This window comes from Mastomys coucha, chromosome X (assembly GCF_008632895.1).
Source record: "Mastomys coucha isolate ucsf_1 chromosome X, UCSF_Mcou_1, whole genome shotgun sequence".
Taxonomy (NCBI): domain Eukaryota; kingdom Metazoa; phylum Chordata; class Mammalia; order Rodentia; family Muridae; genus Mastomys; species Mastomys coucha.
In genome coordinates, this window is record NC_045030.1 from 100423985 (window position 1) to 100440400 (window position 16416).

Below are 16416 nucleotides of genomic sequence, written 5' to 3' on the forward strand. Positions count from 1 at the left end.
GATGATGCTGCCTTTGAATTTAAAGCTTTTGACTGCAGAAAACTTAAATTTTAGTTGTTTCTTTTTTAATTTCAAAAGTAACTTTATTTGATTTCAATAGTTACTATAAATTTCTTTTTAACAAATCTTTATTAAATTATTTTATTTATTTACATTCCAAAATTTGCCCTGCTTTCCACTCCACCCTCACCGAGTTCACCTCATCTCCCCTACCCCCACCTCTGAGAGGGTGCTCCATCACGCATCCACCCATCCCAACTTCACCCACACCAGCATTCCTCTTCTCTGCGGTACCAAGTTTCCACAGGATTAGGCACATCTTCTCCCACTGAGGCCATACAAGGCAGTCCTCTGTTACATATGTGCCCAGGGCCATTAACCAGCCTTTGTATGCGCCTTGGTTTTTGGTTTCTAGGAGCTCTGAGGGATATCTGGTTGGTTGATGTTGTTCTTCCTATGGGGTTGCAATCCCCTTCAGCTCTTTAGTCTTTCCTCTATCTCTTCCATATTGGTCCTGGACCTCAATCCAATGGTTGGCTGTAAGAGTCTGCCTTTGTGTCAGTCAGTTGCTTATAGAGTCTCTCAGAGAACAGCCATGCTAGGCTCCTGTCTGCATGCACAATATGGCCTCAATAATAGTGTCAGTATTTGGTGTGCATGCATGGGATGGATCCCAAGTTGAGCTGGTCACTGGGTGTCCTTTCTTTCAGTCTCTGCTCCATTTTTGTCCTTGCATTTCCTTTAGACAGGAACAATTCTAGGTTAAAAATTTGAAGATGTGTGGGCAGCCCTCTGCCTCAACTGGGGGCCATGTCTATCTACTGGAGGTTAACTATCTGAACAAAATTTTGTAGAATACAGAGAATTCCTATAAACAGTTCTGCCTGAATTTCCTTCTTTTTGTCCTACCTTACTCTGTCCCTGATCAAACTAGCAGTCATGTCCCTTGCTCACTACTATACTATATTGTACCTTTGCTGCTTTCTGCTTAAAGGCACCTAAGTGTTTTCAAAGCAAAAAGGGATCACATTTCCAGAGAAAAAAAGATGATAAATTGAGATGAACCTTATATTCTGTACTATGTCTCCTTCAGATCATTTGCCTGTGGAAGTAGTGTAGACAAAGAAACCGAGAAACTAAACCCAAAATGGTAAAAGAGACAGAAAACGAGCAATAGTCCAACAGTCTTACAGGCTTTAGAGACACAAAATAGAGCTAGGATATATCCTGATGATCCAAAACTGAGCTTTCAAATTGCCAGAGAAAAAGAACACACAATGAAATGAATTGAGTCCAGTATTTTGTATTATTTTCTCTTGGAACAGTTCCTGATTTATAAGTGGGAGGGGCAGGACAAAGAAGTTGAAAAAGCTAAACAAAGTGGCAGATGTAAAGCTCAGCAGCTAAGCAGAGCTTTCAGTAATTCCATAATGCTGGGGAGACAGAAATTAGAGTTCAGAGCCTGCCAAAGAGGAGGAACCCTGAATAATTATCCTAATTATTCAGTTGGGATCCCCAAAGGGCTAAAGTCTAGGAGTAGGGATGAACTGGAAATAAATTCCCCATAGAGACTAAAGTGCAGCTTTGAATTAGTTCAATGTTAGATAGGGCTGAGGTGGTTTGTCCCTTCCTATTTGCTAAAAGCTAAGTAAATCTCTAGAGGACAATAATAATATACTGAGTTTTATAAACTTTTAACATCTAATACATAACCTGAATAAACAGTCACTGGGTTTACCACATACTGGATATCTTCACAATTCTGGAGGCTGTGTCCAACTAGATTTGGAATCTGTAGAAGGTACTCTTCCTGATTCATAGTTGACCATCCTCCCTGTTTGTCCTTACAGTGAAGGTATTGCAGGGGTCTATTTTATAAGGAGATTAATTCCACTTAAGAGAGTCTTTATGGCTAAAGGACTTTATCTACTAAGACCATTGTGTTTCAGGTTAGGATTCCAACATGGAGATTTTTAGAGAATGTAAACATCCGGTAAACACCAATAAAAGGAAAGCAAATTCTGGAAGTGAAGATTATAGTAACTAAAATACATGATTTGATACATGCATTTAGCAATTGATTAGCAGCTCAAGAAAAGATTGACTAATAACTGGAAGATAGATTAGTAAAAAAACATTCTGACTGGATGACCAAGCAAAAGATTTAGAAATGTCACCCCTTCAGAAAAAAAGCTTGATACAACTATGTAACTTTGGAGGATTCCTTGAGACCAAGACTTCAAACTTAGCATGGAAAAGAAACATTGCTAACTGAGTCTCAGGAAGGGGAGGAAAAAAGGGTGGCAAGAGAAGGAGAAACGGGGTAGAGGGCAAAGGAACGGAGAGTATGTGTGAATATGAGAAAATGACAGTGAACCCAAACAATTTACTGGCATTTATAGGTGTTTCTGTTGGGAAGCCATGGCAAATCTTCTCAGCTAAATTGTAGAGATATGATAGATTTGCAGTAGGTCAGACCTGGGTCTAACTCAGCCTTTTGCTTTCTTACTGCATACATTATCTTTGATTTGTGATTCTCTGAATCACAGTTTGCTCAGATATAAAAGAAAGTTCAATTTTCTTATAGACTTATTATGCTAAATAATCGATATAAACTACAAGTCACATAGCATATTTTTCTTTATTTTTCTTACGGTGTTTATATTATTTTGAGCTGAAATGTATAGATTCTAGAGACATCATCTTCCCTAAGAAGTGTTGAGAGTTTTTACTTCATCCATTGCATACTTAGAGAAAATGGAGGGGTGTCTACACTTAAGTCTTGGTATTTAAATTTTCTGAGGTTATCTTTTTGTTCTGATTATCTCACTGTTGGATGTGTTAAATACTTCATTTCATTGGATATTGTTTTCTTTTCTTTTTGTGAGTATCATTAAATAATTTCCCCCTTATATTTCTGACCTCCAAAGTCTCTCATATACTCTTTCAAAGTCATGTTCTCAGTTTTCATTAGCTTTTTTTTATTCCTAAGTATCTCTTGATCAATCTATATAATGTTACTTGTATGCATGCTTTAAGGTCTCATCATTTGGTATTGAATTACCAATTGGTGTGCTCTTCTCCAGGGAGGACTGACTATTGTTCCAGCTTTCAGCATACTTTAGTTGTCTGTAGTTCCTTTTGTAGTATTTAAGCTTTCTGGCTTCCCTCACCCCATCCACTTTGACATGCTTAATGTTGTTGTTCTTACTCAGCTCATGTTTAGTCACTCATGTTGATGAGACTTGATAGGTGTAGCTTTTGACTACTAGGTGAAACAGTATCATAGCAAACTCACAGATCCTCTGGTTCTTAAAATATCCAGACACCTTACTTCTTCAGTGATCCTTGAGCCTTAGGTATGGGGGTTATATTGTAGATGCATCCTTTGAGACTGGACTCCACAATTCTGCATTTGATTGGTTTTGGTTTTCTGTGGTGGTCTGTAGAACTTTCCTTGAGGACTCTGCTCATCTATGGGTATAAAGAGAAATATTTGGAATCTAGTTAGGGATTATGCTGGTTTAATAAAGTGGCAATTGATTTTCCTCTGTCCACTTTGACATGTCTGTTGTTTTGTTCAGCTCATAGTTAGTCATGTTAGTGAGACTTTATAGGTATAACTTCTGGCATTACTAGGAGAAATGATATCACAACAAACAGGTTCACCTCCAAGATCCAAGACTTCACTAGCTCCGAGTAATTGGCTAGGTTTCCAGTAACAGGAATAATTTCTCTCTTGTTGAATAGAAAGCTGCTGGCTACTGCCAAGGTAAGCATGCCACTATTGCATGCTTAGGATATTGTAACATTCTTGTCATTGGTGTTGTTCAGAGGCATCATAGCTGGGTAAGACTGTTAGTTGCTTCCTTCTTTTAGAAGCTTGCATGGCACCTTCTGGTATGATGAAAGGTCAGATCCAGCTCAGGGGACTCTGCCCTGTATCTGAAGTACATGGTGTTTTCAGGACTAGGGACTTACTTTCTACCTCTGATGGAAAAAAAAGAACAATAGCAACAGCCTGTATGTTTGGGAAATGTTTTGGAAAACCCCAACCAACAACTCAAAAGAGGCTTCTCATACCTAGTGTTGGGAATTTTTTTTTTTTTTTTTTGTTATATGGTCTTTGCCTCTTGGAAGGAGTTTTGTCAGCCCATATGAGAAATTTTCATTTAAATCCCTAATTCTCTACCTTCTTTAAAATTTTTTTCCTGGGCTGGAGAGATGGCTCAGCAGTTGAGAGCACTGACTATTCTTACAGAGGTCCTAAGTTCAATTCCCAGCAACCACATGATGGCTGGTAACCATCTGTAATGGAGATCTGATGCCCTCTTCTGGTATATCTGAAGACAATGACAGTGTACTCACATGAAATAAATAAATAAATCTTTAAAAAATTACCTTCAAAATTTTTTCCTATTATTATTGTTTACATTGGGACCAAAGTTCCTACTCCTCCCAGTCCATTCCCCACCTCCCTTCTGCCATCACTATCCACTCTTCCCCCATTTTCTCAGAAAAAGGCAGGTCTCCCATGGATATCAACCAAACATAGCATACCAAGTTGAGGCAAAATACAGCAAGCTGATAGCCAACATCAAACTCAATGGAGAGAAACTCAAAGCAATTCCACTAAAATTGGGGACAAGACAAGGCTGTCCACTCTCTCCATATCTATTCAATATACTACTTGAAGTTCTAGGTGAAGCATAAGACAACTAAAGGAGTTCAAGTGGTTCCAAATTTGAAAGGAAGAACCCTAACCCTAGTCCTAACCCTAACCCTGGAGTACTGGGTGTACTTCCTACAGCTCAGGTAAGCTACTGAATGCAGGGACCAGCTCTCCATCTCTCTTCTCCCCTATTTATTTTGTTTTGCCAGCCTCAAAGTGTCTTGGCCCTGGGTTGAATTTAACTTCCCCTCATCAGCCCATAGTTTCAGATCAAACTTGTCCATGTTAGAGATTAGTAACAGCTCTTCTTGCAGAAATGCAGCCTATTCTGGTTTGTCCTCACCCTTCCCTTTGGATGACCAAGCAGCTGTCACTCGGCTCAGAAAAGTGGCAAGTCCTAGAGAAAGTTAATTGGAACTGAATCCTCCTCTAGCAGTCCTGATTCATACTTCCCAGTGCTGACAACCCAGTCCTCCTGATTCTTTTAGGCATATTCTAGAAAAATACTTGTTCATGTAGAAAATTTATGATCTGCCAGTTTTAGTGCCCATCCCGATTCCACCTTCTAGTATGTTGGCATGAAACTTTAGAAAAATCTAACATTTCAGAACAAAGACATCTGATTGGGCAGAATACACTTAGGCTTTAACTCTTGAGTGTCTATTTGATGTAGATTGTTTCTAGAGCAGTTTGTCTAAGTCCTGGCTCTTTTTGGCTCAAATGAAATGTTATCTTCACTTTGTATATTAAGTATAAATTAGAAAATGAAACATGTGAATAACATTGTATGAAATAAACCTGGTTTTGTGTTTTTCTCTAGAAAAAAATTAGAAGTGGAAAGGGTAAACATCTAAGGTCACACAGTGGGTAGAATGTGAGCCATAATCAATTTCTAGAACATTAACATTTATATTTAGCTACCTTTTAAATATCACCAGTTGGTAGTAATTGTTTAATAGCATTTTAAAACACAATAGATAATTAACACAGAAATACTTAAGTAACTCCTTGTTCTCCATCTTACAGAAGTAAATATTCTCCTGAGTATTTCTTTCAACTGCAAACATCTTTCTATATTATTACCAACTCTGTGTGCACACATAAGAAATATTTCTGTGTTCATATTTATAAAACTGTTTTTATATTTTGAGTATTATGAACCATGTTTTATACTCATTAAATTCTAACACCATGAAGAGTCTATAGTACCATTATTTATTTTTCAACTCTACTGCTCAATTTTTCAGGGATTTTTATTGTTTTCTAAACATATTTAACACCATACGACTTCTCTTCAAACATATATAATAGTAGATGAAGTATAGGATTAATGGAATACATTAACTATTTTAACAAATTAATTGGGTTTTCATATAACATTAACATTTTACACTTTTGTGCACAGTATTCACATTTTATACTTTTGCTCACAGTGTTAAACTTGTTTTTTGTTGTGAGTTTGGATGTGTGTGTGTGTGTGTGTGTGTGTGTGTGCACGTGTGCATGCGTGTGCATGTGCGCGTGTGTGCGAGTATTACAGAGGGCAAAGGATAACATCAGGTGTCCTGCTTTATCATTCTCCATCTTATTTCTTTCAGAGAAGGCTTCCCACTGAATCTGGAGCTAGGCTGGCAGCCAGCAAGCTCCAGTGACTTAAGTGAAGTTCAGTTTAGGGAAACCAGAAAAAATAAGAAAATAAGCTCAATAAAGAAAAATAGATTTTTAATTTCAGAAACCAATAAAAAGCCAGTTTCTTTGTGGAGAGAGCCAATGTAAGTGTTAAACGTTTAAATATGACTAATATCAAGAATGAAAATGAGAATCATATGACCCATTCTGTAGATATTTAAAAATTAAAATGAGGTACATGAACACATCTAGGCACATACATTTTACATTTAGAAGAAACTGACCATTTTTAAAGACAGAAAATAACAGAGCTCACGCAATAATGTGTCTAGTAAACAAACTGAATGTATAGTTACAACTGAACTACAAAGGGAGTAGCAGGTTGGCATGGGCTAGCTGGATATTCTACCAAATATTTAAATAAAATTAATATGTAATAAATGCACCAATTTCAGTGAAAATGTCAATGAGATAAACAATCAAGATAAAAATGAGAAAAATTGATATCTAGGAGTTAAGCTTATTCATTTACCATACATTAAAGCAGAGAAGAAAATGCTCTATATGCAATATTCATTTTTCATGAATATGTTCTACTGATCAAAAGCCACAAAATGTAGATCATTTTTCACCAACTAAAGTGTTTAAAACCAGATAATTTCTTTTTCCAACAGCAAGCACACACTTTCTGAGTACCTCTTGGACATATATGAATAAATCACGGTTCCTGTCCCAAAGGAACAATCTACTTATGAATGTAAAACTTGTAGTGTTCAATGAGCTCCCAAAGAGGCACAATTTAAAGACTGTTAAGATTGGAGAGGCTTTTAAAGACAAGAGACTGGTGTAGTAGCACACACCTTTAATCCCAGCGCTCAGGCTACACAGGCAATTGGATTTCTGTAAATTTGAGGCCAGCCTAGTCTGCATGGTGAGTTCCAGGACAGCCAGACTCATTACAAAGAGAAACTCTGTCTCTTACAAAGAGAAACTCTGTCTCAAAAAAATCAAGATAGGTAGATAGATAGATAGACAGACAGACAGACAGACAGACAGACAGACAGGATAAGATAATCTCTTCCATTCATACCTTGACTGCCATTTCATAGTAGTAAGACAAAATGCTTCCTCTCCCCATACTACAAGAGCTCATTCTCACATTCCTATCTCAGTAAATAACCCTGACCCTGCCAATAACAGTGTCTGTCATCTTCCCTCCATGTTATAGCTTTCCATGCCTTGAGAACCTTCCTCCAAATTCACTTCTAGAACAGGGTCACTGATTATTAATCAATTTTGTCATTCAGAAGTATTTGCTAAGCACCTAATACATCTAGGAACTATGGACACAGCAGTGAACAAATCAAAATCTACCTGAAGGGACTCTTTCATTATAAGGAGACAACATAAAATGAACAAGTAAGTAAATGTAAGAACGTAAATATTTATAAATTGTATGAAGAAAAATAATGGAGGATGAATCGTCAAACATAGTTTATGAGTAGGAGAGTTTTGCATGCTAGAAAGACTTGCAGTAGAAGGTTATTTGAGATTTGGGGAGAAAACCAAAAGAGATAAGAAAACAAACCATTTGGTGTTCATTCATGAGAAGAGGAAGACAGATCAAAAAGCACAAATATCCCAAGTCTAGAACATGCTTAGCAAGTTTGGCTGGCACTAAGAACAAAGGGTCGAGTGGAATAAAATGACAAAAAAAGGTAACTTTGTGCAGATCACATTAAAGACTGTTAACTTTATTATCACACAATGGGAGCAAAAACAGGACATGACTTATTTTTAAAGGATCATTCTAGCTGCTATACAGAGATGAGAATGACATAGGAGGTTACAGTGGAGAGTACCTCCAAGATGTTGATTTATACCAGAGCAATAGCAGAAGACATATGAAACTATATGGAAAATATTTATGATGTTTAGTTGATCCAATTGCTAGGAGACTGATTGGGCTATGGAGGAGAGAGAATTGGGTTATAATTGCTGGAACAGTGCTCCTTTGTTGGAAAATGAAGATGGAATGTAGTGCACAGGAGGAGGATTTGTCTTTAGATAAAAGCATGGACAGTTCACCTAGAGTAACAAGAGAAGAATTTGGCACAGAAGCAACCAGGTGAGTAAGTATGAGAACAGGAAACCTGAGGGCTCAGTACTGACTGCTTTCTCTTTTGCAGCAGAAAGAAACCTGGAACTAGGAATGAAAAGGGGAGATTTGTTGGAGAATGGATATAAAATAGTCATCCAAACACAGTCACTAAGTCTTTACCTCTGTTATCCATTTCCACCCAGCTGGATTCATTTTCCTTGGTTTGTGTATGTTCTTAGAAGCTCTTTCCTCATTAAATCCTCACCTTGAATGATAGAAACACAATATAAGTAGTTTACTAGGGAGAGAATTCTAAACCATTAATTTCCTTATGAAGGAAACTTCTACTTGGAGAAATGACAATGTGGTCTATCTACTACTACCTCTGTCATGCTTCTCAAATCTCCACCCCCACTGCCATTCTCCCTTATCCTTTCTTACTTAGAACCTTGCATCAGCATCCTTGTCCTTTATATTTCTTCACAACCCTCTCTAGCACATTACTAAATTACTGCCAATCCAAGCTTATGCAACACTAACACTTGTTGTCTCACTACATCTCCCTTTCTTGCTTTATATCCTATATCCTAGCTACATAAAATAAAATCTGATAGTTTTATCTAAACTTGCTGTAGTCCAGATTGGCTTCACATTTACTAAGTATCCCAGGTTGGCTTTGCATTGGCTCATCTCCTGTTTCTAATCTCCATGTAGTGGGTGTATAGCAAATCCAACTGTTGGGTAGAGATTTCCCAAGACTATAAAAAAATGAAAAAATTATTAAAATTATAAATAATAAGAAAAATGCATTTAGAAAAGGATACATGTTGAATTTGGTCAAATATTTTCGGATCTATTGAGAGAATCATTTCTCTTTCTTTTTTATCATGTGAAACAGTGACTTATACTGGTTAATTTTGAATATTTTATTGTCAACTTTCACATCTACATTCAAAAGTGGTATTCTCCTATAATGCTTTTTCCTAGTTTTTTTTAAATTAGGCTAATACTTAGTTTAGATGGAATGGGTTGGAAAGTTCTCCTCATATTTTCTGCAAGTTTATGAGGGGTTGGTATGATTTCTTTATTTTAAAATGTTTGGTAGAATTTATCAATGAAATAACTAGTGCTTGAATTTTTTTCTTGCTGGAATTTTTATAACAGCAAAGCAAATTTTAAGGAAGATATAGAACTGTTCATATAATCCCTTTCATTACAGGGACCCTTGATAGTTTGTGACTTTGAAAGAATTCATCCATTTTGTGCAATTTTACCAATTTCCAGGCACAAAGTATTGTCTTTTAAATTTCTATGGGGTCAAGCACGATGCCCCTTCTTTATCTGATGCTTATAGTTTATATCTTCTCTACTGTTTTCTTAGTTAGGTTGTGGGCTTCTCAGTTTTACTGATCCCACCCCAAAGGACTAGATAGCTCTTGGTTTGGTTAAAAACAGGCAAATAACTGACAAAAGTTTAATTGATTCCTATTTTTGTCTCTTTCCTTTCACCTTTTGTTTTAATTTCCTTTTTTTCTAGTATGGAAAGTGTCGGGAGTTTAGAATGTCTAGCTGTGTAGTCTTTTTTTCTTCTAATATAACCATTTGTGTTTTCATTTTTAAGCACTACTTACTATAATTATATCCCAGACAATTTGATAAGTTAACTATCTAATTACTTAATTTTCATGCTATAGAATAAACTGTGGGCCTTGTATATGTTTGATAAGCACTCTGCCACTGACCTATTCCTGCCACTGAGGGCAGCTAAATTTTTATTTTCACCCAGCTCAAAGTATTTCAGAGTTTTGCCTATTTTTTCTAGTTTAATTTCTTTATGGTTAAAGAACATACTTTATTTGATTTCAATTCTTATAAAAGTTTGCCGTATCCATATAATGTACTGCTAGTTTAATTATAAAACAAAGTAGCTACTATGGAAAGTAAGGGGGTTCCTCAAAAAATAAATGCAGAAAACTATGATATAATCCAACAATCCGAATAGGGTCTTAAAAAGAAACTTCACACCCACATTTGTAGCATCAGTATTAGCAATGTCAAGAGCTAGAAGCAGTACAAATTTTTTTGTCAATAGATGGAGAAACAAACTATGGCATGTATCCACAATAGACTTAAAATTCCACCTTAACAGAGAGAGACATGCAACTACATGGATGGATCTCGAAGGTTTTTTTTATATTTTATGAAATAAGCCAACGACTTTATGTCTCCATTTGCATGAATTACCTTAAGTAGTTAAATTCATAGAAACAAAAAGTATAATTATAACTATTATTGACTGGGGAAGATTACAAGCTGAAAAATCCTGTAAGATCTGTTTACAACAATATGAATATACTTGATACTACCAAAATATACACTTCCTAAAATGGCAAAAAAAAATAAGCTTTGCACCACATGTACATTTTTAGTGCAATTAGATATAAGATAAACCTTTTTGAGGTTTGTTTTATGGACCAGAATATCATGAAAGATGCTAAATGCTCTTTGTGCACTTGTAAAGCCTGTTTTTTGCTCTTGTAGGATAGAGTTTTCCATAAATGTCAATTAACTGAAATTAGCTAAGAGTATTGTGCAGTTCTCTACGCTTACTGATTTTCTGCCTAGTTGTTTTATTGATTGCTGAGAGAAGCATGGTAACATCCCCAACTATAGCTGTCAGTTTCCCTGCTTAGCTTTTTTAGTTCTGTGAACATTTGCTTCATATATCTTGAACCTCAGTTGATAGTTGTGTACATAATCAGGATTGTGAGGATTTCTGGTTGCAGTGACCCTTTTAGCTTCATGTGATCATCTCTGTTTATTTCTGGTGATATTCTGCATCCTGAAGTCTACTTTTTCTTACTATAAAGTGAGATTCTTAAATGGAACATGTGATTTTTTTTTAATTTATATCTTTTGTAAGGTATATTTATTCAGATGATTTATATTTAATGTAATTACTGATATAATTGGATTTTATTCTATTTTATTATCTGCTTTCTGATTATTCTTGCTGGACTTGGTTGTGATTTTTTTCTTTAAGATTACTGTGGAAGATTTATTAGTCCATTTTAATTTATGTGTTACTGCTGTATGTTACATTTGTATATTGATGTTTGCTGTATGAATTTCAATCCATATTCTCAATATTGCAGTCAGTTTTGAGTTACTATTTTACTATTTCAGGTACAATATAGAAGATTTAGCTGACTATATGGCTTCATTATCTTACCTTATTTGCATTTATAAATATTATGAGAATTATAGAAAATTCAAAGTAGTATTTCATAAATTTGGCTTCCAATAGTTGCCCATATTTGAAGAACATAAATGTAACTTGTAACATTTATAAGAGATTTAATACTTCTCTTGTATTTTCATTACTTCTGATTATCTTAGTTTCATTCGTTCACATAAAAGAATTTCTCACATAGTTTTTAGCCAGAATCATATTTTTAGTTTTCATTAATCTGAAAATATCATTTCTCCTTTATTTATATTTTAAAGGGAATTTTTGAGAATGCCATATATGAGTGCTGTACCTTCCATAATTTGTACCCCTCCCTCTTTCCTCTTACAATTCTTCTTGTGGAGGTAATTTCACTGTATGTAAAAGTCTTAGTTATATTTGTTAAGTAATTTAAATATGCAGTTCTACTATCTTCTGACCTATTTTTTCTTATAAGAAATCTCATATTACTACTGTTTTGAGATAGGGTTTCTCTTTGTAGCCCTGGCTGTTGTGGAACTCACTCTGTAGACTAGGCTGGCCTTGAACTCAGTAATCCACCTGCCTCTGCCTCCCAAGTGCTGGGAATAAAGGCATAGACCATTTCTGCCTGGCCATCTACATATAATTTTAGTTGTAGACCATTACTGCCTGGCCATCTACATATAATATTAGTTGTTTGTTTGAGATAGAGTCTAACTATGTAAATCAGCCTAACCTTAAACTCCTTACGTAATATATAACATTTTTTTTTAACACTTTGGCCTTGGTTTTCTTTTTTTATTCTTATTTTTGTTTTTTTGAGACAGGGTTTCTCTGTATAGCCCTGGCTGTCCTAGAACTCACTCTGTAGACCAGGCTGGCCTCGAACTCAGAAATCTGCCTGCCTCTGCCTCCCAACTGCTGGGATTAAAGGCCACCATTTCTTAAATCTGTAATTATGCCTTTCATCAAGTTTTAGAAGTTTTCAATTGTAATAGTTTTAGGTATATTTTCTATGTTCATTTCTTCCCTTCTAGGACTCTAGCACATGGAAGTTAAAATTTTTTATGTTATTCTTCAAGTCTCTCATCATTTGTTCACTTTCTCAATATTTTTCTTTCTATTCATCTTACTGGATAGTTCTTGCTGATCTATCCTAAAATTTTCTTCTTTTCCTGTCATTTCCATTTGTATTTTACTATTAAGTTTATCCAATCATTTTAATATTTTAGATCTCTTATCTCTCAATTCTATATTTTCATTTGGTTCTTTTTATAGTTTGACTTTTTCTACTTAAACTTATCTAGTATGTTTACCTTTATTGCATGTAGCATGATTCTCATGGCTATATGTTAGCTCTTTATTACTATATAATAAATTGTGGGCACTTAGCAGCTTAAAACCTCAATTTGTTATCTATAAATTTGCATGGTCCTGGGTCTTAGATTATTGTAATTAAGTTTTTGCTAGAGTCATCAGAAGTTTGGGGTCTTCTTATGAGCTGACATAGTTGTTGACAGAATTTAGTTCCTAGAAGCTGAAGGACTGAATTCCTCAGTTACTAGAAACTACCTATAGTTTCCTTGCCACAAGAGCCTCTCAAGAGGCAGTTCATATTTTATCAAGTTGCTCCTTTAAGAACAACAGAAAGCTGGGCTAGGTGGCATGTGCCTTTAAATCCAGCACTGGGGAGGCAGAGGTAGGTGGATTTCTTGAGAGTTCAAGGCCAGCCTGGTCTACAGATTGAGTTCCAGAACAGCCAGGGATACACAGAGAAACCCTATATTGTGAAAAAAAAAAAACCAACAACAACAGAAAGTCTGTTTGGTCTACTAAAACTGGTGTGTGTTTCCCCCTTTGAAGGTTTTAAAAATCATTTTAAAAATTTCTACTATTGTCTATTTTATTACTTCTTTTTTTTTAAGATAATATTATATCATTTCCCTCTTGCCTTTCCTTCCTCTAAACACTCCCATATATGCCTCTGTGTGCTCTCTTTCAAATTCATGGCTTCCTTTTTCCTTAATTTATTAATTATTTTTTTATGTATATATTTACATGTATGTACATATATATTCCTAAATACAACCTGCTCAGTGTGTATTACTATTACTTTTATGATAATGACAGGATTATATGCTTTTATCACATATAATATGATGTTTTGAAAAAAGTCTTACAATAGTAATTACTGAAGTAATATCATATTCCCTTTATAAAGTGTAGCCTAATTAAGAGAGTAACATTCTGTCATCATTGCATATTCTTTGTTAGAACCAAGTCCAGTCCTGCCTGTACTTAAAGGCAGGATTGCAGAAAGCTGTGGCTACCACCAGAAGGCAACAACAACAAATCATTGTCAGGTTAACTTAGGGAATCTTTGCTGAAAATTACTTTTAAGTCTTTGATAATTCCAACATCTGGGCTATGTAAGGTAATACATCTACTGATTGCTTTCTCTTTTAAGAATTGTTCAATCTTTTTCTGGTTCTTTGCATGTTAAGTAATTTTGGATTATGTCCAAGTTTAGATCTGAGTGAAAAACTTTTGATTCATTCAGAGAATTAGAAGACCACATTTTCTAGCTTTTTCTTCTTCAGAAGTTTCTTATGAATCCACTTTTGAGGCTGTGGTGTCTTTTTTCCTGATTCTTCTAGCCAAAAACATTCATGTTGTCCCTTCCAATTTTTGCTACTCATTCAACCATCATTTCCAAAACTTACATGATTAGAACATACTCTATGGGCAAATCAACTAGAAGAAAATAGGAAACAAACTAAGCAACAAAACAGGTTTATCTCACACTTTTTTGCTCACAGGATCGCTTTTAAAAATTATTATTGTGATTGCTTATTTGTTTCTTTGAGACGAGGTCCTAGTATATAGCCCTGGCTGGCTTGAAACTTGCTGTGTAGACCAAGTTGGCCTTAAACTTTGAGTTCTGTTTGCCTCAGCAACCCTCTCTCAAGCCCTGATACTGGAGTTAAAGAAGTCCACCACCACATCCAGTGTAATAGTGTTATTTTAATTGAATTTCCAGCACTGTTCTTCCATATATCTTGGGGATTCGATCCACACTCTGAGAAGAGCATATAAGTGGAAAAGATATGAAGTATCCACCTTAATGTGGGATCCTTTTCTAACTATGTCACAATCTGTCTGCTTCTGTTTGCCTGGTAGAGCCTTTTAAATAGATGGTTTTGTATTTTTTCCAGAATTTTATATTATTACAAAAGGTCAGTTGTAGTGAGCTTCTTCCATCTTGACCAGGACTGGAGGTTTTTATTTATAACATATTTGCACATTTACAGTGGGTTTCTTAGAGACAGCACATAAAGTACTTATTTTTTTAACCTAACATCAATTTTGACATTTAATTTGGATGCTTAAATAATTGTTTAAAATCTTGAGGACAATTTTATTAGAGTTTGAGAGGAAAACTACAAGGCAGGAAAACTGTAAAGCGCAGCAGCTCCTGAGAGTAGGGAAACGGACTGCAAGTCATTTCATTTGTAAGCATCCATGTAGTGGGAAGTGGGGGGAGCTTCAGAACACAGCTTAGAAAACCCACAGTGGCAGGGAAAGCATGCAGAGACTTTAGAAAAATAGATAAAGAAAAAATTTTTTTCGCTTTTATCTGCAACATACAAAAAACCTCGTTCAGGCTTAGCAGAGCCACATTGTGGTAACTCCATAAGTAACTGCAGCGAGGAGAGGCTTCTGGGAAGGAAAAGTACATTATGTAATCAAGAGAATAATTATTCCTCCACTCTCCTCAGCATGTCTTCAGGTGAATAAGATGTCCTGGGGGATGTACTCTTGGGCAGGTGGTTGACAGGCCCAGCTGGACTAATTCTTATTCCAGGATACAGTAGTAGGTAGAATTCTGATCTTTGGAGCCATTCAGAATGTTGCATCTCCAAATCTCTGTCCAGGGTCAGACACAGATTCTATTCTTTTTTTTTTTCTTCTTTTTTTTTGTTTGTTTTTTAAAGTCAGGAAGAAGTAGCTTTATCATAATGGGCCTCAACAGAGCTCTGATACTCATCCTGGTATTTCTTTAACATGTTGTCTTAAAGAGTGAAGACCTAAAATCGTTTAGTAAATAGACAAAAGTTTAGAAAAAGTTACAACCTATTTCTGCCATGAAAATGCAGAGATCTAATTGTAACCTTGTTTAGCAGAGGGAATTAGTGTCCCAACTGGTGGTTTCTGTCTACCCTCAAGTCTAGCTTCCAAGCTGCAGTGCTAATCTTGGAGAAGATAACAAGAAATCAGAGCTCCTGTCTGGCATTCCTGGCCTCTAGCCAGAACAGAACCAAGGACATTTCCGGCTTCTGGCCAAGGACAAGAATGAAAACTGTTCCCTTTTGGTTCTCTGCCCCTAATTCTGTCTAACCTGTTTCTATTTCCTGTCCTCATCTGTTTAAAGAGGAGAATGTTGTTGGAAAATTTGGGCAATAACTGGTTCTGGCATATGCTTGCTGGATGGGGTCCTCAAACCATCCAGTGGGCCTAGAGAAGGGACTTCAAAAGTCCATTAATGGGCACAAGCTCTGCAGCCAATCCCACAACACCCAGAGGAAGCTGCTGCACTCCCAGGCACTCTAAGAAGCCCAGGGTCACAGGATCCCAGAATCACAGTATCACAGAGACATCTTGACTCTGAGGAGTTCTGACACAATCAGGATCACAGGAAGGGCAGGCTCCAGTCAGATTTAGCCAGGGTAAGTATCACTAGAGATAACCAGATGGTGGGGGGCAAGTGTAAGAAAATAAACAACACAAACCAAGGTTACTTGG